The sequence below is a fragment of the Lissotriton vulgaris genome, chromosome 1_1 (genome assembly GCF_964263255.1).
Source record: "Lissotriton vulgaris chromosome 1_1, aLisVul1.2, whole genome shotgun sequence".
Taxonomy (NCBI): domain Eukaryota; kingdom Metazoa; phylum Chordata; class Amphibia; order Caudata; family Salamandridae; genus Lissotriton; species Lissotriton vulgaris.
Genome location: NC_141685.1, coordinates 1,038,367,597 through 1,038,390,656, shown reverse-complemented (window position 1 = coordinate 1,038,390,656; position 23,060 = coordinate 1,038,367,597). Strand labels below are relative to the sequence as shown.

The following is a 23,060-nucleotide window of genomic DNA, read 5'->3' as shown; positions in this document are numbered from 1 at the left end:
ACCTTGGGCAGTAAAAAAAGGACGAGTCCTTAGAGCAACCTTGTCCGGATGGACAAAAAGCAAAGGAGGTTTAGAAGATAGAGCCTGGAGCTCACTCACTCCCCTGGCAGAGGTGATGGCAACCAGGAATGCAGTCTTAAGAGTCAGAAGATGAAGAGGACAGTTATGAAGTGGCTCAAAAGGAGGGCACATCAGATACGTTAGTACAAGATTCAAGTCCCACTGAGGAATCACAAAGAGAAAAGGAGGGAACATGTGCGTGATGCCTTTCAAGAATCTATGAACAACAGGGGGCTTGAAAAGAGAAGGATGATCAGGAAGCCTTAAGAAGGCTGAAATGGCCGAGAGGTAGCCCTTGACAGTGCCCAGAGTTGAGCCCTGCTGGGCAAGAGAAAGAAGGAAGAGGAGAACCTCTGAAAGGGGAGCATGTTGGACCCGGCCTCGTGGCGTGGTCCTCGCTGATCTCTGCAGCCCCGGATCTACGGGTGGAACTGGTTCCCGTCCACTCATGACTGTACATAATCCTCCTACACTGAACCCGAGACGATCCCCAGACCGCGTTCCTGCACCCGTGCACGTGACCATCAGACTCCATGTTTGGCCACCCCGGCCGGCCGCCTTCTTTCCTTTCGGCAGCCCTGGCCGCTCCTGATGGCCGCTGAGCCTGCGCGTCCGACGCGCCCAGATCCACCCAGAGGGTGAACGACTCATCAAGTACCCGAAACCAAGACTTCCATCACACCTCCGGCCCCCTTCCGAGGAACTGCTTTCCCTCACACCTCTGAACTATCCCTGGGGGCTGGTTTCGATTGCACCTTGGGCCTCCTAGTGAGCTGGCTCCAGGTCCTGATGGGGGTCTGGGATTCCATGGGCGCATGGTCCAAAGCATCAAAGAACTACCCGCCCAGACGATCAGGCGCCTGGCCCTCGGACCTCCGGCCTCCTGCCTATGAGGGTCCGGACATCAAAGAGCTTGACGACTAGTCGGCAGTTGTATCTTGGACAAGAAGGCCCTGCTGATCTGATCGCAGCTGACTTCGAGGAGAACAGACTCTGAACCACCGAGCCCTGCTGACGACGTCGCGGCTCATCCTAGAACCTACGGAACTGAACCATCGGGGCCCTGCTGACGCTGTCGCGGCTCCCTCTTGAAGCACAAGACCTGAACATCGGAGCCCTGCTGACGCTGTCGCGGCCCTATCTACTTCCGAGTACGACGGAGTACTCCTACCCAAGCCCTGCTGACGTTGTCGCGGCTTGACGAACTCTCTGGTCCGGCTGGACCATCGACGCTACCTTCACGAACAGCTTGAACCCGAAGTGAGTAGGACAGCAAGTCCCATTGCCAGCCCCGTACCCCCCAGTTCGAGGATTGAGAACTGTGCGCCGGGTACGTGGCGTGCCCTCGGGCCCTCTAAGACTGTCCCGCTCCCCCGTCCCCCTGTTACGAGACTTTCGCGATCCCTCGATCGCTGTGTATTGCTCTTTAATTAATCTTGATAAAGTCTTTCTTGATAAAGAATCACGGTGTGGTGTCTGCTCATAAGTGTGGTGTGTCGACAGTGTGTACGATCAGTCCTCCGCGGTGGGGACTCACCCCTCGATAAGACTCGGCAGTAATTGTGGGAGAGGAGGTCCTGGGTGGTTAGGAGAATCATCTTGACCCCTGGGGTCACCGCCTTCCAACATTGGTGGCAGCGACGCGATACGAACCTACGTCTAAAGATCGTACCACTGACACACTACCTGAGCCTACACGCAGCAAACGCACAAGGAAAAAGCGACGATGACGACTACAGAAGCTGGTGCAAAGACAACCTTCAACAAGGACCTCCTGGAAGATTACACACATAAAGAGCTGAAGCAGTTCTGCAAAGAACCGAGTATCCCGAGTACCGGACTAAGTACTAAGGAAGATTTTCAGAAAGCGCTGACCGCCTGGGTAGAGTCCGGAGCATCCCTTCCCCTGATCGAAGACGAGGGAGGGAGGCCACAGACCGAACCCGGTACACCGACCGGTGAGAGAACACAGCAATCAACCCGGAGCCCAGCAACCGGGAGAAAGCGGTCATCAGAGGAGATGACCGAGCGAGAACGTGACCGAAGCCATGAACTCGAACTAGCACGCCTCAAATCAGAGGGTGAACTCAAACTCGCAGAGAAAAAGTTGGCGGTGGAGCAGTTGCGGCTCCAGGGAGAGCTAGAGGAGAAGAAGCTCCAGAGGGAGCATGAAGGACGGAAACTTCAGCTCGAGCACGAGCGCAGCCTCAAGGAAATCGAATTGAAAGCCAGAAAAGAAGCAGCTGGATCACCGAACCTTGGGGAGCAGGTGGTCCCCAAAGAAACGAAGGTACATATCCCCAAGGATGTGGTAAAGGAGTTCTACAAAGGAGACGATATCCAACAATGGTTCAAGGCATACGAGGTGGCCATGTCCGCCCACCGGGTCCCCGAGAAGGACTGGGGGGCCGGCCTGTGGAGCCGCTTCCTCAGCGAGGGGAGAGACACCCTGCTGGACCTACCGACGGCACACATGAACGCCTACCAACACATGAAAGACGCTCTTTTATTCCGCTACGGCCTGACGCCGGAAATGTATCGCCAGTGGTTTAGGGAGTGCAAGAAGCTTCCTGGCACCACCTGGGTGGACTATGTGAACTACTACACCCGGGCCCTAGATGGATGGATCAAGGGCAGCAATGTGACCACCTTCGAGGGCCTAGTCGACCTAGTGGCTTACGAACACCTATCCGCAAATTGCTTTGTGGAACTGAGACAGCATCTCCTGGACAGCAAGCTCGCCAACCCACGGAAACTGGCTGTGGAAGCCGATCGATGGGTGGCCACCCGAGTCCAGAAGGCGCCCGGGGAGACCCCCCACGGAACGACCAAGGATCTTTCCGCCAGTGAGGTGGGGGAGGTCGAGGCAAGCAGCAAAATTCCCAGTCAGGACCTCAGCGTAGTCCCCCCAGAAACCAGACCCCACGCTCTCCTCCCGCGACGAGAGCTGCCCCGAGTACAGGACCCCCGGGGCTCCGCCCCAGCTCCACGTGCTTCAAGTGTCAGCAACCCGGGCACTATGCCGGTGACCCCCGATGTCCCCTGACCCCGAAATCCACTCCCACTGGGCCCTCCATAGCCTTAGAAGAGGAAGAGGTAGAAGAACAGGGGGAGTGGGAACCCGCAGCCATGGTCTTAGCCTCCCTGGGGAATAGCGAGATGATCCCAGGAGATTACCTGCCCGACAACACAGAAAAGTACCGCCAGACAGTGAAGGTTAACGGGCGCAGCATAGGAGCCCTTCGGGACACAGGAGCCAGCATCACATCTGTTAGGTACACGCTAGTCAATGAGTCCATGATCATCCCCCACACCTCCCGTCGGGTGATCGCAGCCGATAACTCTGTCCGCTCCTGCAGGATAGCACAGGTCCCGTTTGAGTGGAAGGGAGTCTCGGGCGATCTGCGGGTCGCAGTTCGCATGGACATGCCTGTAGACTGCCTCCTGGGGAATGACCTAGAGAGTTCCCCGTGGAAAGAGGTGGAGAGAAGGACCCATTTAGCCATGTTAGGACTGCCCCATTGGGCCTGTGTGAGCACCCGGGGCATGACCGCCAGAATGCCCAACCCCGAGAACGAAGAACCTGAGTTCCCCAGTCCAGCCCCTGATGTACCCGAGGACGGCGAGCACCCTACGGTCCTCGACCAGCCCTCCCTCGAAGAGAATGCATCCGACGAAGGTCCCCTCGGACCAGCCGTCGAACCAGTCCCGACCCTAGCAGATCTCCCCGAGTTGGCCCAGTGGCGCCAAGAGGGAGGACCGTCCAGAGAGGAGTTCTGCCAAGAGCAGACCACCTGCCCTGCCCTAGAGGGGCTCCGCCGACAGGCCGCAGCCCAGGCCACCGGAGACCAGTCCGGCTCCCATTACCTTTACTGGGAAAACGGCCTACTGTACAGTGAACAGAAGACCGCGGAACTAGGGTCAGCCCGCGTGCTGGTGGTACCCCAACGTTTCCGTGGACTCCTCCTTAACCTGGCTCCACGATGTGCCCCTGGCAGGACATCTGGGCCAAGATAAGACTTTCCAGAGACTAGTGACCCACTTCTACTGGCCCCACATGCGGGCTGATGTGGAACGCCACTGCAAGTCCTGCCCCACGTGTCAGGCTAGCGGCAAAAGCGGAGGCAAGCGCAAGGCTCCCCTCCAGCCCTTTCCAGTTGTCAGTACCCCCTTTGAGAGGGTGGGAATCGACATTGTCGGACCTCTGGACCCCCGGACCTCCTTAGGCCACCGGTTCATCCTCGTTCTGGTCGATCACGCCACCCGATACCCCGAAGCCATCCCCCTCCGGACCGTGACGGCCCCAGTCGTGGGCCGGGCCCTCATGGGGATCTTCTCCCGGGTGGGATTCCCCCGAGAAGTGGTAAGCGATCGAGGAACGAACTTCATATCCCGGTACATGAAGTCCCTCTGGCAGCAGTGTGGGGTGTCCTACAGGTTCACCACCCCCTACCATCCCCAGGGCAACGGCCTGGTTGAGCGGTTCAACCGCACCCTGAAAGGGATGATCATGGGTCTTGAGGAGCCCTTGCGACTCAAGTGGGACGTCCTACTACCCTGCCTCCTGTTCGCCTACCGGGAGGTACCCCAGAAATCCTTGGGGTTTAGCCCTTTCGAGCTGCTCTATGGGCACCCCGTCCGGGGACCCCTCCGCCTGGTCAAGGAAGGCTGGGAGGCAGCCCCACCGAGCACACCCCCGACGTATTCTCCTACGTCCTGGCCCTCCGGAACCAGACGCGGAAGTTTCGCGAGCTGGCCGAGGCCAACCTGGAGGCCAGCCAAGAGGAGATGAAACGCTGGTACGACCAGAATGCCACTCTGGTCGAGTTTCAACCCGGCCAACAGGTTTGGGTCATGTCCCCAGTGGAACCTTGTGCCTTGCAGGACAAGTGGACTGGACCCTTTAAGGTGATAGAGCGCAAGAGCCAGGTCACCTACCTCGTTGATACGAAATCAGCCAGGAACGCCCTGAAAGTGTTACACGTAAACCGGCTCAAACCCCATTTCGTGCGGTCTGAGTTGGGATTACTCCTTGCCACCGACGACGGAGAGGAAGAGGAAACGGACCCTCTACCCGACCTCCTGTGTGCAAAGGATCAAGATGGCTCCGTAGAGGGAGTGAATCTCTCCTCCTCCCTCAACCCCTTGCAGCGTGAAGAATGTCGCCACTTGCTGGGACAATTCTCAGACCTCTTCTCCCTCACTCCCGGCGTCACCAGCTGGTGCGTCCACGACGTGGACACCGGGGACAGCCCTCCGGTACGGCACAGAGCCTACCGGGTCCCGGACCGAGTCCGAGCCTGCATCAAGGCGGAGGTCGACAAAATGTTGGACCTAGGAGTGGTGGAAGCCTCCGACAGCCCCTGGGCTAGCCCCGTGGTCCTGGTTCCGAAGGCCGCCGCCCCCGGCACCGTTCCTGAGCTGAGGTTCTGCGTAGACTACCGCGGACTCAACGCAGTCACCCGAACCGACCCACACCCCATCCCCCGAGCCGACGAACTCATTGACCGCCTAGGGTCGGCTCAGTACCTCAGTACCTTCGATCTCACCAGTGGCTACTGGCAGATCGGCCTCACGGAGAGGGCCCAAGAAAGGTCTGCTTTCTCCACTCCGGATGGCCACTTCCACTTCCGAGTCATGCCCTTCGGCATGAAAAACGCCCCCGCCACTTTCCAGCGACTGGTCAATCAGGTCCTGGCTGGGCTGGAAGGTTTCAGTGCAGCCTACCTAGACGACATTGCGGTGTTCAGTGCTCACTGGCCCGAGCACCTACACCACCTCTGGGAGGTGTTGGACGCCCTGCGTCGAGCCGGGCTCACCATTAAAGCTAGTAAATGCCACATAGGACAAAGCTCAGTGGTATATCTAGGGCACCAGGTCGGCAGCGGCCTCGTGGCCCCCCTCCAACCCAAGATAGAAGCCATCAATGCCTGGGAGACCCCCACGACCCAGACCGAGGTGCGGGCCTTCCTAGGACTCACAGGGTACTACCGTAGATTCATCAAGGGGTACGGGAGTATTGTAGGCCCCCTCACAGAGTTGACAGCCAAGGCCAACCCCAAGAAGGTTATTTGGACCCCCGCCTGTCAGAAGGCCTTCGAAGAATTGAAACAAGCCATGTGCACCGCTCCAGTCCTACAGGCCCCTGACTACTCCCGAGAGTTCGTGGTTCAGACCGATGCCTCCGAGCATGGCATCGGGGCCGTACTCTCCCAAGTGGACGACAAGGGGGTTGATCATCCGGTGGCCTTCATCAGCCGGAGACTACTGCCCCGGGAGCAGAGATGGAGCACCATCGAGCGAGAGGCCTTCGCAGTAGTCTGGGCCTTGAAGAAACTGAGGCCCTACCTGTTCGGGACCCACTTCCGGGTCCAGACCGACCACCGCCCTCTCCGGTGGCTCATGCAAATGAGAGGAGAGAACCCTAAACTGCTACGCTGGTCCATCTCCCTCCAAGGGATGGATTTTTCCGTGGAACACAGGCCTGGTGCCGACCACGCCAACGCCGACGGCCTGTCCCGCTTCTTCCGCCTCAGCGAGGAGAACCCCCAAGAGGATGGGTAGTTCCCCTGGTCTTTCAGCTGGAGGGGACGCATGTTGGACCCGGCCTCGTGGCGTGGTCCTCGCTGATCTCCGCAGCCCCGGATCTATGGATGGAACTGGTTCCCGTCCACTCATGACTGTACATAATCCTCCTACACTGAACCCGAGACGATCCCCAGACCGCGTTCCTGCACCCGTGCACGTGACCATCAGACTCCATGTTTGGCCACCCCGGCCGGCCGGCCGCCTTCTTTCCTTTCGGCAGCCCTGGCCGCTCCTGATGGCCGCTGAGCCTGCGCGTCCGACGCGCCCAGATCCACCCAGAGGGTGAACGACTCATCAAGTACCCGAAACCAAGACTTCCATCACACCTCCGGCCCCCTTCCGAGGAACTGGTTTCCCTCACACCTCTGAACTATCCCTGGGGGCTAGTTTCGATTGCACCTTGGGCCTCCTAGTGAGCTGGCTCCAGGTCCTGATGGGCGTCTGGGATTCCATGGGCGCATGGTCCAAAGCATCAAAGAACAACCCTCCCAGACGATCAGGCGGATGGCCCTCGGACCTCCGGCCTCCTGCCTATGAGGGTCCGGACATCAAAGAGCTTGACGACTATAAGACAGCCTGCCTTCCACCTAGTCGGCAGTTGTATCTTGGACAAGACGGCCCTGCTGATCTGATCGCGGCTGACTTCGAGGAGCACCGACTCTGAACCACCGAGCCCTGCTGACGACGTCGCGGCTCATCCTAGAACCTACGGAACTGAACCATCGGGGCCCTGCTGACGCTGTCGCGGCTCCCTCTTGAAGCACAAGACCTGAACATCGGAGCCCTGCTGACGCTGTCGCGGCCCTATCTACTTCCGAGTACGACGGAGTACTCCTACCCAAGCCCTGCTGACGTCGTCGCGGCTTGACGAACTCTCTGGTCCGGCTGGACCATCGACGCTACCTTCACGAACAGCTTGAACCCGAAGTGAGTAGGACAGCAAGTCCCATTGCCAGCCCCGTACCCCCCAGTTCGAGGATTGAGAACTGTGCGCCGGGGTACGTGGCGGGCCCTCGGGCCCTCTAAGACTGTCCCGCTCCCCCGTCCCCCTGTTACGAGACTTTCGCGATCCCTCGATCGCTGTGTATTGCTCTTTAATTAATCTTGATAAAGTCTTTCTTGATAAAGAATCACGGTGTGGTGTCTGCTCATAAGTGTGGTGTGTCGACAGTGTGTACGATCAGTCCTCCGCAGTGGGGACTCCCCCCTCGATAAGACTCAGCAATAATTGTGGGAGAGGAGGTCCCGGGTGGTTAGGAGAATCATCTTGAACCCTGGGGTCACCGCCTTCCAACAGAGCAGAGAGTGGATCCACAGCCTTTGCTGTGCACCATGCCACAAATTTGTTCCACCTGCAGGCGTATACCGTTTTTGCGGAGGGACGCCTGGCTGCCAGAATCACATCGCAAACTTCAGGAGGTAAGTCAAATCACCTCAACTGCCGCCGCTCAATCTCCACTCATGTAGGTGGAGACTGGACAGGTTCAGGTGGAGGACCGTCCCCTGCTGCTGCAACAGAAGGTCCTCCTGAATCGGGGGATCGATTGACATGCTGAGTAGCTCGTGATACCAGTATCTTCGTGCCCAGACCGGAGCCACAAGGATGACTTGGGCCCTGTATCGCCTGATCTTCTTCAGCACTCTGTGCAGAAGTGGTATAGGAAGAAAGGCGTACAACAGACCGCAGCTCCACTCGCGAAGAAAAGCGTCGCCGAGCGAGTGCCGCCTTGGAAATGCCAACACGCAGAATTAATGACATTGCGCGTTCTCTTCGGTGGCGAATAGATCTAACCAAGGCTCTTCCCACTGCTGAAAGACCTTGCGCCACGTCAGAGTTCAGACGCCATTCGTGATCCATCATGCACCGGTGGCTGAATTTGTCCGCCCTGGCGTTCAGGGAACCTGCCAGGTGTTGAACCACCAGGGTGACGCCCTGGTGTTCCAGCCATTGCTAGAGGCGCAGAGCCTCCTGGCAGTGGACCCTTTGCCTCCTGGCAAAGGGTCCACAACCCCACCCCGCCCTGTTTGTTGCAGTACCACATGGCGATGGTGTCTGTGAACACCTGCACTGCACTTCCCTGGACAGAGGGAAGGAATGCCTTCAGTACAAGTCTGATCGCCTGCAGCGCCAGAAGGTTGATATGGAGCCGGGACTCCTCTGGTGACCAGAGCCTCTGATCTCACTCTCTCCCATGTGGCCCCCCCAATCCCAGGAGGGAATCATCTGTCACCACTACGTGCTCCGGGTGGGGTAGGGAGAGAGATCTGCAGCGGACCCAATCGCGAACCACCACCGCAACTGACTTAGTGCCCTCCGAGATCAGGACATGGTCGGACAGGTTGACCTGATGCTGTGCCGACTGAAACTTCAAGTCACACTGCAGAGCCCGCATCCGCCACCTGGCGTGATGCACCAGAATGATGCAGGAGGCCATCAGCCACAGCGTCAACCTGACCGAGACTCGGGATAAAGACTGAAAGATCGGAATGAGAGCCTGAATATTCCGAAACCACTGCTCGGGGGGGGGGGGTTAACCCGAAACTGCGCAGAGTCCAGAACCGCTCCTATGAAAAGGAGCTTCTGAGAGGGGCACAGGTGTGACTTCGGCACTTTGATGGAGAACCCCAGCGAGTGCAGGTGGTCGGCCGTAGTCTGGAGGTGAGAGACGTCTGTTAGGGGTGAGCTCGCCTTCAACCACCAATCTTGGAGATAGGGGAAGACTGAAACGCCTGATCTGCGCAGCAGATCTGCGACCACCTCCATCACTTTTGTGAACACCCGAGGGGCGCTGGTAAGGCCGAAGTGAAGCATGGTAAACTGAAAGTGCTTGTGGCCTACGGTGAACCGCAGGTTAGCGCCGGCAGGACGGGGATGTGGAAATACGCGTCCTGCAAGCCCAACGCTACCATACAGTCTCCTGGGTCCAGGGCAGCTAGGACCTGAGCCAAAGTCAGCATCTTGAACTTCTCATTCCGGAGGAAGCTGTTGATGCTTCGTAGGTCCAAGATAGGGCGTACGCCTCCTTTACCCTTCTTGGGTACCCGAAAGTAGTGGGAATAGCAACCACGTCCTACTTCTGGCCCAGAAACGTGCTCCATGGCCCCCTTGGCCAAGAGGGCCGTAACTTCCACCTGCAGAAGTCTCAAGTGATCCCCCAACATGCAGTGGTACTGCGGTGGCATGGCTGGAGGGGTCGCCTTGAAGGGGAGGGAGTAGCCCCTTCGGACGATTTGCAGCACCCACTTGTCCGACGTGATGGTACGCCAGAGGGGGAGGTGATGGCGGACCCTGCCCCCCACTGGCGTTGAATGGGCCTGAAATGCCGGACTAGGAAGGCTTAGAGGCAGATGCTGCAGGGGTGGGTGTGGACTGACCTTGCCGGTGTCCCCCAGTACCACCACGGCGGTAACCACGTCCGCGTTGAGCCCGGGTCTGCGGCCTGTGGCTGGCTGGACGTGAGGGTGCGTCACTTTCTTGGCCACGAAAGGAGTGAAAAGCCGAAGTTTGCTGCCGTTGGCCTACCAGATCCTCTTGGGATTTTTTTTTATCAAATCTGTTTTTATTGATTTTACTTTCCACATAGTTTTGACAGGTGACTTGCATGTAAAAATACAGTCATGCATGAGGCTAATCGCCAACATTTGGATAAGTAGTAACATTGGATTTACATGCAAACTGATTGTACCGTAATTGTTAAGAGGAAAGCTCCCGCAGGAGCGATATTAACTTGGATCTGAAAGTCGTGTTGTAGATACTGAAGTTACAGTTCGGTAGCAATGCATTAATATCATGACAATGTGTAGGGTTCTGTCCCGGGCATTCTCCTTGGGCATTTGAACAGATTATCTACGTTAGAACAAAGGAACTATATAACAGTAGCAGCATAATTTGGTGTATATACATTTAACTCCCTCATCCCCTCATCACCTCCCGCCCCTGGTGCCCTTTATGTATTTCGTGATTGTGACTGTGCAGTAGCGGTGACTACATTTGTACAGGAATTTGACTAAGGGTAAAGCTGTATTGGAATATCACATTGGTGCACTGGTGGAAGGAGTGTCTCCACTTGTGTGATCATTATCCGTTCTCTCTGGGTGACGCCCTGGTCCCCATCTGCTGAAGCGCGCAAAGTATCTGCTCCCAGTGAGCTGCTATGGATTCCTTCCACAGCCCAAGTGTTTCCTCCCTTCAAATAGCAATTCCTCTGCTTTAGCCCATGCCTGAAGTGAATAGCTCCCGCCCTGCCATAGCAAACAGCCTAGGGCAACTCCATAACATATGTAGCAATCTAGCCCGCCTGCTCGCTACACCTGGGGCACAACATATAATTGCAGTGAAAGTACCTGTTAATCAGCTCGGGTGTAAGGTATGCCCTATGGACAATGAATAGCAGTATTTCGCAGAATCGCATGTTTGAGAAAACGCACGGGGCTTTTTAGTATCCTTTCCCATTCCTTATCCGGCAGCTGTCGCCCCAGATCCAGTTCCTATTTGCAGAGGAGTGGGTCTAGGTTGCAGGCCGTGTGTGTCCGCAACAACGCTGCAAACCATCGAACAAGGTGTCTGCCTCACCCCATAACATGAAAATAACCTATGGTTAGGTGTTGGCTGGGTTCCATGGTCATATCCCCCAATTTGACGGTCAGGTTTGCTATTAGTGAGCAGTGTGCTAAAAACCGCCCAGGCGGGAGCCCCTCCTCTGCCACCAGGGACTCTTATGGTATGAGCGCTCCATCCCGCTACAAATCCCTGAGTGTGAATATCAGCCTCCCGCCATTCTGCAAGTGTAGGAGCTGTGAGTACCCCTTCTACGCTGGGGGAGCCTTCCCGTGGTATTGCGGGCACGTATGGGACAATAGTTTTGGTGAGATAGAGCCCTACGATAACATTTGTATGCCACTGCTTAGAGGAGCGGCTTCGCGGTGTGACAATAGCGGCGGGGTGAAAGAGTCTAGTTATTCGCTTCAGCGAGTATGGTGGCAGTAGGGTGGCAGTGTCCTCTCTACCCTTGTCCGCTAGCCAGCGGGCTACCCATTGCAGCTGGGCGGCAAGATATTTGTTTTCAAAACAAGGCACGGCCAGGCCTCCCTGGTCCATCTGCAAATATAACTTCGCTAGTGCCAGTCTATGCCGAGTGGTGCCCCAGATAAAGTTCTGTAACAATTTAGTAAGTGTGGTAAAGAAGGGCGCTGGAATGAACAGGGGTAGAATGGCGAAATAATACATGAGTCGAGGGAGCATGATCATTTTGGCAAGCCCTACCCTGCCCGTGGTGGTCAACAGGAGTGTGATCCATAAGGGCACCTGTAATCTAATTGCAGTCACTGCCCTCCCTAAGTTCCTGTCAAACAAGTCCGCTGGTTGGCGGTAGAGCTGTATCTCCAAGTAGCGGAAGGTACCCTTCTTCCACTGTACTTTCGTCCGTTAAGGGTGTACCCCGGGTCAAGATTTCCCTCATTAAATGCGTAAAGGCAGGATTTATCCGCATTTACCCAGAGCCTGAAATGGTGGTGAAGATCTGCAGCAGCTGGGCGAGCTGTCCAGGTATATTTTCTATATCTTTCACATACACCAACAGGTCGTCTGCGTAGAGCGACACTTGATGGGACCGCATCCCCCAGCGGTATGCCATCCCCCAGTGTTGCACGCATAGCCATGGCCAGGGACTCAATCGCCAGAGCGAACTGTAGCTAGGACAACGGGCACCCTTGCCTGGTGCCTCAACCCACTGGTATGACATTGGAGACTTATAGACTGATCTGGAACCATAGGGGGTTATGATCGGAGTGCATCCGCCCTAGGTATTCCGATTTCGCAACGAGCGGGAAAAAGACTGGGACCCCACAAGCCTGTCTAGCCGGTCATGCAGATCATGGACTGCTGATTAGTAGGAGTAGATTCATTCGGTTGGGTGGAGGATGCACCACAGGTCTTGTAGTGCCCAGTTCGAGAGCCAGTCCCCGAGCACCTGCCCATTTGACACCGCCGTTGTCATGCGAAGAGGGGGAAAAGACCTGTCCAAATGAACATCTAGCACTATATTGAAATCCCCGCCCAGCAGCCAAAGGAGCCCTGTACAGGGGACCAGGACCTGTGACAGTTGTGTGAGGTATGACGGCTCGTCCATATTAGGGGCATATATCGACCCTAGCAGTATCGTTTGGCCGCTTAACTTCCCACGCACAAAGGTGTATCTGTCCTCCCGGTCTGCTACCACCTTTTCACAGACAAATGGGGGTGGGGGGGCGCCCGCACCCAGATCGGTGTACTTTACGCGTGTGCTGAAAAGGTAGTGCCGTATATTTGCCCTCTCCAACGTCTGCGAAGCCGGTCAAGTTTCGCCTGTGTCATGTGTGTCTCCTGCAAAAGGGCGAGACCCACAGAGTGCGGCTGGAAATGAGAGAATAGTGCCTCGTGGGTGTGTGCATACTGCATATATTCCATGTTGTGTTGTTAGTACGTGTCATCGCCAAGCTGGTTAGTCAATCGCAACATTGAGCGCGGGGATCGCACCAGTGAGCAGGCGCCATGGTCAGGGAATTGCCCCTGTGGGTAGGTGTCATGGTCCGGGGAGGGGAGGTGGGTGGAGGTGGAGTCGCTTTATTGCAATGGGAACAACATAACTGCAAACAACGTAACTCGGGGCGCATCCCGCAGGGGTGTCCGTCCAAACTTCTGTAACATATGAGAATGACAAACTAGTCCAGTATGGTGCCTGGTGGGTGTACGCGCTAGAGGTGTCTGGTCCTTACGGTCTTCCCCTAATGTTCCCAGTGTGCTTGAGATGCGCCAACGTGCCGAACGTTTAGGGCAGCGCGCAGGTCTAGTGCGGGGCGCACCGGGGTGTCAAACTCCCTGCTACCCCAGCATGATGCCGTAAGGCTCTCGTGTAACAGTCCCTAATTGCCCCGCGAGGCAGTGCGTGCCTCCCCCACCATCCTAGTGGCACCCTTGCAATGTGGCACGCATAAACATGTGCAGTGAAAAAAGTGAACAAAGCACTACTTGTGTAGGTTAACTATGATTAAGTCCAGGGTAGCTTTACGGGATCATATGATGCCATCTGCAGTCTGTGGGGTTACCCTTGGCAGGGTCATGTCGTCTGATATTACAGTAGATGGGGATGACTGGCTGCTAGTTCCTGATGTTTCATGCATGAAGACGTCTCCGCGGTCACTACTGTGTGCCACAGCCTCTAAGACACCTTGTCGTAGGTGGGTGGGGAGGGTGTTCCAGGTCTTGGTCGCCAGGTAGGTGAAGGATCTTCCTCCGGTGGTGGTTCTGCAGATCCGTGGGACGGTGGCGAGGGCGAGGCTGGCGGAGCGGAGCTGGCGGAGCGGAGCTGGCGGGTTGGCGTGTAGAACGTGAGGTGGTTGTTGAGGTATTCGGGCCGAAGTCGTGGAGAGGCTTGTGTGTGTGCGGAGTCGGAACATGATCCTTTTGCTGACGGGGAGTCAGTGCAGGTCCCTCAGGTGGGCGGAGATGTGGCTGTGTCGGGGGATGTCCAAGACGAGTCGTGCTGAGGAGTTCTGGATGCGCTGGAGTCTTTTCTGTAGTTTGGCGGTGGTCCCAGCGTAGAGGGCGTTCCCGTAGTCCAGACGGCTGGTGACGAGGGCCTGGGTGACCGTTTTCCTGGTTCCAGTGGAGATCCAGCGGAAGATCTTACGGAGTGTGTTGAAGCAGGAGGAGGTAACGGCGTTAACTTGCCTGGCCATCGTGAGGGAGGAGTCAAGGATGAAGCCCAGGTTGCGTGCGTGGTCCGTGGGCTTGGGTGGGGGGCCCACAGCAGGGGGCCACCAGGAGTCGTCCCAGGCGGAGATGGATGGGCCGAGGATGAGGACTTCCGTCTTGTCCGAGTTCAGTTTCAGGCGGCTGAGCTTCTTCCAGTCTGCTATGTCTTTCATTCCGTCCTGGAAGCTGGCTCTGGCGGAGGTGGGGTCGTTGGTGAGGGAGAGGATCAGTTGGGTATCGTCGGCGTAGGAGATGATGTGGAGATTGTGCTTGCGTGCGATGGCTGCGAGAGGGCTCATGTAGACGTTGAAGAGGGTGGGGCTGAGCGAGGAGCCTTGAGGTACGCCGCAGATGATCTTGGTGGCTTCTGCGAGGAAGGGCGGGACACGGACTCTTTGGGTTCTGTCGGAGAGGAAGGAGGTGATCCATTCCAGGGCCTTTCCTTGGATCCCGGCGTGGCGGAGGCGAGTTGTCAGGGGGCGGTGGCAGACAGTGTTGAACGCAGCCGAAAGGTTGAGCAGGATGAGGGCAGCGGTGTCTCCGTTGTCCAGCAGGGTCTGGATGTAGTCGATGGCCGCGATGAGGGCGGTCTTGGTGCTGTGGTTCGCTCAGAATCCGGACTGCGATGGGTCGAGGGAGCAGTTAGTCTCCAGGAAGGCTGTCAGCTGTTTGTTGACCGATTTCTCGATGACTTTTGCAGGGAAGGGGAAGAGCGAAATTGGGCGGAAGTTCTTGAGGTCCGAGTGGTCTGCGGTGGGTTTTTTCAGGAGGGCGCTATCTCTGCGTGCTTCCAGCTCTCCGGGAAGGTGGCGGATATGAAGGAGTTGTTGATGATGTCCCGAAGTATGGGTGCGATGAGGAAGTCGGCTTTGTTGAAGATGTGGTGTGGGCAGGGATTAGTTGGGGAGCCCGAGTGGATGGTGTTCATCGTGTGGGTGTTATCTTCCGTGAGACCTGAGTCCAGGCGCACATGGTGGTGGTGGGGGTGTAGGTTCGGTGGTGAGGTACGTGTTCTGAGCGCCGAAGCGGTCGTGTATGTCGACGATCTTACGGTGAAAAAAGGTGGCCAGAGAGTTGCAGAGGTCTTGAGAAGGCGTGATGTCGTTGGCGTTGGGGTTGGAGAGCTCTTTCACGACGTTGAAGAGTTCCTTGCTGTTGTGGGTGTTGTTGTCCAGTCGTTCTCTGAAGGATGACCTTTTGGTGGTGCGGATCAGCTGGTGGTGTTTGAGGGTGGCGTTCTTGAGGGCTGTCATGTTATCCGTTGGCTGGTTGTGGCGCCAGGCTCTCGAGGTCACGGCAGGATTTCTTGGAGTCTTTGAGATCGTTGGTGAACCACGCGGCTTTCTTACTGTTGAGGTTGATGTGAGGGTTTTTCAGTGGAGCAAGGGTGTCGGCGCAGTCCGTGATCCACTGTGTGAGGTTGCGGGCTCCTTCGTTGGGGTCCGTGGTGTTGGTGGGAGGGTTGAGGCGCAAGGAGGTGGTGAGTTGGTTGGTGGTGATCTTGCTCCAGCATCTTCGGGGGGTTTGTTGAGGGCGGTGGTGGGTCGTTGTTTTCCTGAAGTTCAAGTGTACGCAGCTGTGGTCGGTCCAGTGGAGCGCGGTGGTGTGGTTGCTGGAGGAGAAGACAGGGTCGAGCGTGTGGCCGGCGTAATGGGTGGGGGTGTTGACCCCAGTTGCTTGAATCCGAGGTTGGCGAGGTTGTCTAGTAGGGCGGTGGTGGTGTTGTCCTGGTCGTTCTCCAGGTGGAAGTTGAGGTCTCCTAGGAGGGAAGTAGTCGGGGGAGGCGAGGGCGAGCAGGCTGATGAAGTCTGCGATGGCTTCGCTGAAGTGTGAGCGTGGACCCGGGGCTCTGTAGATGAGGGCTCCTCTGAGGGTGGTCTTGGGGTCGGTGTGAATCTGGAAGTGCAGGTGCTCTGCGGTGGCGAGGGTGTTGTCGGTGTTGGTCGTGATGCGGATAGTGTTTCTGTGGGCGATGGCGATTACTCCTCCGGTCTGGTTGACACGGTCCCTCCGGATGATCCTGTAGCCGTCCGGGATGGCAATGGCGATGTTGGGGACTGAGGAGACGTTCATTTAGGTTTCCGTGAAGGCGGCGATGTCTGGTGCCGTTTTGTCCAGGGGGTCCCAGGAGGTCCCATAGTTAGACGGCATGCCTGTGGATGGAGCGGGTGTTGAGCAGGATGCACTTGAGGTGGTGGTTGTTGGCGGCTGTTTTGGCTGGCGCGGTGCAGGACAGAGTGCAGGTGAAGTAGCAGGCGTGGCAGGTGAAGGATCCATGGGTGCGTTTCAGGATGGCTTGGTAGCAGGCTGGATGTCGGCCGGTGTTGAGTGCGTGGAGGGTGGCGGCGTCGTAGCTCAGTCGGGTTGGCTGGCTCTGGCGGGGTCCAGGGGTTCTGGCGCCGAGCGCGGTCCAGGCGCGGACGGGCGAAGTGGGAGGGGGAGCAGCTGGGAGCGGGGCGGTGAATGGGGAACGGGAGACAGGAGAGGGGGCGGGCCGCAGGAGAGCAGCGGCGGAGAGCAGAGGGGAGGGGGGGGGGGGGGGGGAGAAGAGCCGGAAAGCGGAGCAGAGGAGAGCCTGGGCAAGCCTGGAGAGCGAGGGCAAGCCTGGAGAGCAGGGGCCCTAAGGAGAGGCAGCAGCAGGAGGGCCAAGCAGGCAGCGGCAGCAGAATCCGGGCACACTGGGGCCGTGCGGTAGTGGAGTGACCGGGTCAAGGGTCACCCCTCACAGCCTGATGGGAAACAGCAAATAGTAAAGCAGCTCCAGTTCCCGGAGTTGATGCTTTATTGCCGTATAATTACTTCTGCGCTGCTGAACCAGTGCGGTGTAGTCTGGAAAGAACATGCCTTGACTACCGACCACTTTGAGGTCACCCAACTTCAGAGTTTCATGCAGCACCACTTGTCTGTCTCTGTAGTTGAGGAGTTTAAAGAGGAACGGGCGGGCCTGGCACCCGGTCGGGGCTTCTGCGCCGGCACCCGGTGTGCCCTTTCCACTACGAACATCAGCGACAGTGCCTGCCGGGGCAGCAGGTCACGCAGCCAGCGCTCAACATACTGTTTGGGGTTTCTGCCCTCTTCCCCCTCTGGAAGGCCCACCACACGCACACTGTTGCGCAGGGAGCACCCTTCTGCATCTTCTGCCCGGTCTTCGAGTGCGTGCACACGATCCATTATATCCTGTAGCGCAGCAGCGTATTTCCGGGCAACAGGCTGAAGTTCCTGGAGGGTTTGGTCATGGACTGCAACCTTCTCAGCCAGTTTGCGATGGTATGCATGGAGGAGTGTGAAATCAGAGGTGACTGTCGATCCTTGATTCCAGGGACTTCTTGGTCTGTTCCGCGGTATCACCAATCTTCTTCACTGCAGCAAGCACCACATTTTTTTTACCACTAAAGCCGCCGCTTGCGATTCCATCTCAGCTCCTTGCCTTCTGTGTGGAGGATCTAAGCTTCCCGTGCGCGGCGGTCCCTGATGCACCTTGTCTCGGGGCCCGCCGATTACAAGTTGCTGCGCTGTTGGCATCCGTGAGCAGCCCTTCCAGTGGATGGTCTTGGCTGCCGGCGGGTCACTGGCCTTGGCCTGTAGGCCTCCGGGTTCACCCCTAATCGTGTACTGTGTGTGGTGCCTGGCGAGATTTGTATACTGTGGATGTTTTCCCCTTCGGGTGTTGTCGGAGTTCAACAGCAGGTCCCACAGCAGGCAAGTTTTATGTCCCTGAATGCACTACAGTAGGGGAGCGTCCGCATGCCACGCTCACTGGAGAATGAGGGTATCCCCAGGGGGTTCCTGTGGTGTGTCCGTTCCCTCACTACTGCATAGTTCGCCGCTTCCTACCCGGCTTTATCCCAGAGGCGTCTCAGAGGGCACTGGAGGATTCGCTGTGTGCTCCAGGTACTTAACGCGTCACAGTCGCAGCTGCGATCGCTGCCTGCAAGATGGCGCTCGCCTGACCCGTCCGCCGCCGCCTTTCAGTCTCAGGGCCCGCTGCGGCAGGAGCCCACCTGGAAGCTGCGGTCCACCCGCCTCCTCCCAGGTGCATCTTCGAGGAGCCAGAGGGCCTGTCCTGTGCTTCAGCACCACACCTTAACTCGCTTCATCACGATTCGGTGCCGCCTCCTCCAGGCACTGCGGATCGCTTTCAACTGCCCCTGCGGGGTCATTGCCTTCTGGCAGTTGGTCTCAGGTACCCGCTGTGTGTCTGCCGCTCACGGAGGTCTCCTCCCCGCAGGCGTCGTCACTTTCGCGCCCAGCGGCTATAGGCAAGCGTAGAGTCGCGAGCACCAGCCGCAGCCCCCTGCCGCGCGGCGCCTCTACGCTAGTTCTAAGCTTCTCGATTCCTGCGGGCCGTAGCCTCGATCAAGTCTGTGGGATGATCACTCTGCTGGGCTTCCAAGGCGCCTCTCCTCTGTATCTCACCGCCCCAAACGTCTTCAGCACGAAGGGCACCCCTTCAGGATCTTTTGGCCGGATAATCAGGGGATATCGGCTAAAGACTCGCATCCGCCATGTTGGCTGGCTAGCCACGCCCCCCCCCATTCTAAGTGCACCTGATAAGGATAAAAGCTTAATGTGCCCCGTTCCTAGTGGGCTATTCCAAGCTGCATATATTTCAGTATAAAACTGCCCGGAAATTGTTTGCATGTATGAAACACCGTTTCTTTTTTATTTTTTTTATTTGCATTAGCTACAAGTGCACTTGATCAGGATGAACGTATAATGGGCCCGGTTTTAAAATAAATTGTAAGTGCTGTTGAAGGAGTTGCATGGAGAAAACAGCAACTCCCTATTGTATCTCAAAGCTGAAGCTGAGAAAACGTTTGCTATTTATGCTTAGTTCTTGTTTTGAAGCCGCGTAGGTCACGGAGGTGTTTATGAAGGAGTTGCATGGAGTAAACAACAACTACCTATTGAGGCTTATACTGGCAGCCACAATGCTCTACAATTTAGGCAAAAGTTCTGGCTAAACACATAAGGTCCCAAAGGTGAGACGTATTGGCTGTGGCAATACTCGTTTAGAGATGCGCTCCCCAACCAGTGAGAGATGCGTCTGCTGTTAGTACTATCTGTGGAACCGGGTCGAGGAACAGCAGTCCCTTGGAAAGGTTTTGTATATTCCACCACTGCAGAGAGCGATGGGTGCGGCAGTCTAGTAACACTAGATCTGTTAACTCTCCTTGAGCCTGGTTCCACCGATGTGCTAAGCATTTCTGTATTGGGTGCATTTGGAGTCTTGCATAAGGAACTATTAGAATGCAGGAGGCCATCATTCCTATCAATTGCATGAACACTCAGGCTGGTAGAGTGTGTTGAGGTTGAAATTGTAATATTAGATTTTGCATGTTGCGTATCCTGTCTTGGTTGGGGTATGCTAGAGCTTTGCAAGTATCTATTGTATATGGATACACTTGCATGTTGGATGGCTGGAGATGAGACTTGGCGAGGTTGACAGTGAACCCCAAGTCGTGAAATAGTTCTTTGAGTGTTGCTATTTGGCTTTTATTAGCCAATTGTCTAAATAAGGGAAGACGTGAATGTGTTGCCTTCTTAAGTGAGCTGCGACTACTGCCAGACACTTGGTAAAGACTCTGGATGCTGTAATTACCCTAAATGGGAGAACTTTGAATTGAGATATTTTCTGTGAGCTGGGTGAATGGGAACATGAAAGTAGGCGTCCTTTAAGACAAGAGTGGATAGAAAGTTGCCCTGCAGAAACAGTGGAACCACCTGTTGGTGTGACCAAGTGGAAGTGGTCTGATTGAATGTAGAGGTTTAGCTGTCTGAGGTCTAATAAAGGCCTGTGAGAGTCATCCTTTTTGGGAATTAGGAGTATACTCCTGTCCCTGGATGATGAAATGGAACTGGTTCTATTGCATGTTTTTCCAATAGAGAGAGAACCTCTTGCTTTAAAAGAGCGAGATGTTCTGGTAACGTATGTGGTTTAGGAAGAATAGTTGGGGGTGGAGAGGGGAGTGTTTGTAAGCTCCAGGCAGTAACCATACTGGATAATTTGTAGTACCCACTTGTCGGAGGTGATTGAATTCCAGGCAGGAATTGTGGGAGACATCCCCAGACAGGTGTGGAATGATCGTGGTAGCGGAGGGAAGTCACTGTTTGTTTGCGGAGGAAGTGCTTGTGGATTTGTCTTTGCCTCTTCCCTGATTATTGTTCCGTCTAGAACCTCCTGGAAAATAGCCTCTGGAAGAGGTGGTTTTATTATTCCCTTTGTAAGAAGGAGGGATTTTCTGTGGACACTGTCTTTGAGCCACCCCTGTAAAAGGAGCAGTGACAGGACCCTCTGTTAGTTGGTAATAGTAAAGCCTCCATTGACTTTGCGACCTCCATGTTCTTTTTCATTTTTTTCAAGGGAGTATCTACAGCTGGCCCGCAAAGATGTTACTTATAAAAAGTCTGGTTTAGTATGGAGGTTTGTACCGCCCGTTTAAATACGGAAACCCTAATCCAAGCGTATCTGCACAGTAGAATGCTAGTATTTACTGCACAAGCTACTGTGTCTGCTGCATCGAATGCACATTTAATGGAAGTGTTACTGATAAGCTTGCCTTCCTGGATACGGTCATTAGCTTTTGCTTTGTACTGATCGGGAAAGTGTTGCATGGTTGTTCTAACTCATCATAATGAGCCCTATCATAGTGTGCTAGCAGAGCCGGAGCGTTTGCAATACGCCCATTATTTGCAGCCTGTGTAGCTACTCTCTTACCTGAGGCATCAATGAGTTTGGAGTCCTTGTCAGGAGGGGGTACTCATCTGTGGTTTGAGAGTTCCCTCTCTTTCGAGCGTTCGAGACTAGAAGAGTCCAAAGGCAACGTTTAATATAAGCAGGGTCAGTAGGAGTGGGTTTGTATTTTTTGTCTACTCTGGGTGTGAGTATTCTAGCTCTAACCGGGTCTTTAAAGACCTCATCCTTGTGCTTTAACATGCCGCTTAGTATAGGTAAAGTGTGAGTAGATCTTGGAGAATAGGTGAGTGTCTCAAAGAGGAAATCCTCTTCCAAAGGCTCTTTATGGAGCTCCACCCTGTGATATTGTGCAGCTCTGTTAATGAGTTGAGGGTATCCAATGTTATCATCAAGTGGGGAGGGTCTAGAAGGATACAGGTCAGGGTCATTATCTGTATCTGGTTCCTTATCATAATTTCCCCAAGGATCAGTATCTTGTGGTCTGTCCTGATCTGGTGGTATGTCCTGCTCCTTATCTGTAACCCCATTCCCACCCCCATAAACCTCATCCTGAATGCTAGGTGAAAGTGGAGGTGGTGGTGAATTTGATGGTGAAATAATCAAATTCAGATTAATAGGAGGAGAGGGAGGTGGAATGCAAGGTGCAGAAGGGTTAGTACCAAAGTCCTTTCTCTTAAGGAGGTATAGAAGGGTGCTCTGTAAGGTCCAGCTTCCGTTTTTTTAGGAAGAGTGGCCTGAATATGCCCTGTTTTAGGGTTAATAACAAGTCTTTTTTGTTTTGGGTCAAAAGATAGCTCATCGGACCGAGGCTCTTTTGGTGGAGTGTACTTTTCTTTGCTGTTTTCGGTGCCGAGAGTTTCGGCTCCAGCGCCTTTGGTGTTGTAGTTTTAGGCTGCGAGTCTTTGTGTTTGGTGGGTTTGGGCTCCCAACCTTTTGGTGCGGAGGGTTTCAGTTCCGAGCCTTTTGATGCAGAAGATTTCCGCTCCGAACCTGTAGGTGCATGGGATTTTGATTCTTAACTTTTAGGTTTGGAGACTTTATGTTCCTAAGTTTTCGGTGTCAAAGGTTTAGTCTTCGGTCCCGGTGGTGTAGTGACTTGGACTTATGTTTCGGTGCTGAGGGTGTTGCTTCGGCGGAATAATGGGGCCAGCTCGAGCCGGAAGGCTTTTCTTTATGTCTCTTAGCCGGGCTAAAGGGCGGGGCATCGGAAACTGACAGTGCCGATCTGAGCCCGGCGGCAAAGGTGGTACTGGAGCCTTTGTTTTATTTTGACTGGGCACAGGGGGGATCAGTACTCACGGTACGATGACCCAGAGTGATGTGCTCTTCTTCCTCCATGTCAGAGTCTGATTCGGACACGGAGACCTGTTCTTCCTCATCTCCTTTGACTGGATTTTGGATATCTGGCTCTTCTCCGAAGATGTCAGGTATGGAGCCGCGGGGGTGTTGCATCTCGTGGCGTCGAGCCAGACAACCACAAATTGTTTTCTTCAACTGGAACAAATAGACATGCATCACAGTCCTTTTCGTTGTGTTGCGGGCATAAGCATAGGTTGAAGACCTCATGCAAATCGATGCGTGGAAACTCAGCTCGACACCCCGGACATAGTTTAAATGAAGTCTGTTCCATTGGCTGCTAGCGTGGTCGGCACGGGTAGGCCTAACGTCCCGCCTCAGGTTTCCCGATCAGAGGTTTTCTCAGTTGGGATGATGCACATCGAATGGGGCACCGCGATCAAAGACAATATCGTCGAGTGTAGAGGATTGCACGTCGAAGTTTGAAAATGATACCGAACCGTAGCGTCGCAAAACACATCCAACCCTGATGGCGGGAAAAAACAATCCAAGGATGGAGGAGATGCCCATGCGCACAATCACTGAAGGGAGGAGTCACCTACCTCGTGACTACAAAGACTTCTTTGTTAAAATTAAAGTGTAAACATCCGGACCCAACACTAGATGGCGATCTAAGCTAAAGCATAT

The 23,060-nt window shown here is 55.3% G+C and overlaps 1 protein-coding gene across 1 annotated transcript in view; it reads right to left on the bottom strand.

Annotated features, from left to right (window-relative positions):
* RAD23A (RAD23 nucleotide excision repair protein A) overlaps positions 1-23,060 on the bottom strand; it is a 143,692-nt gene that overhangs the window by 74,059 nt on the left and 46,573 nt on the right. The window lies entirely within an intron of this gene.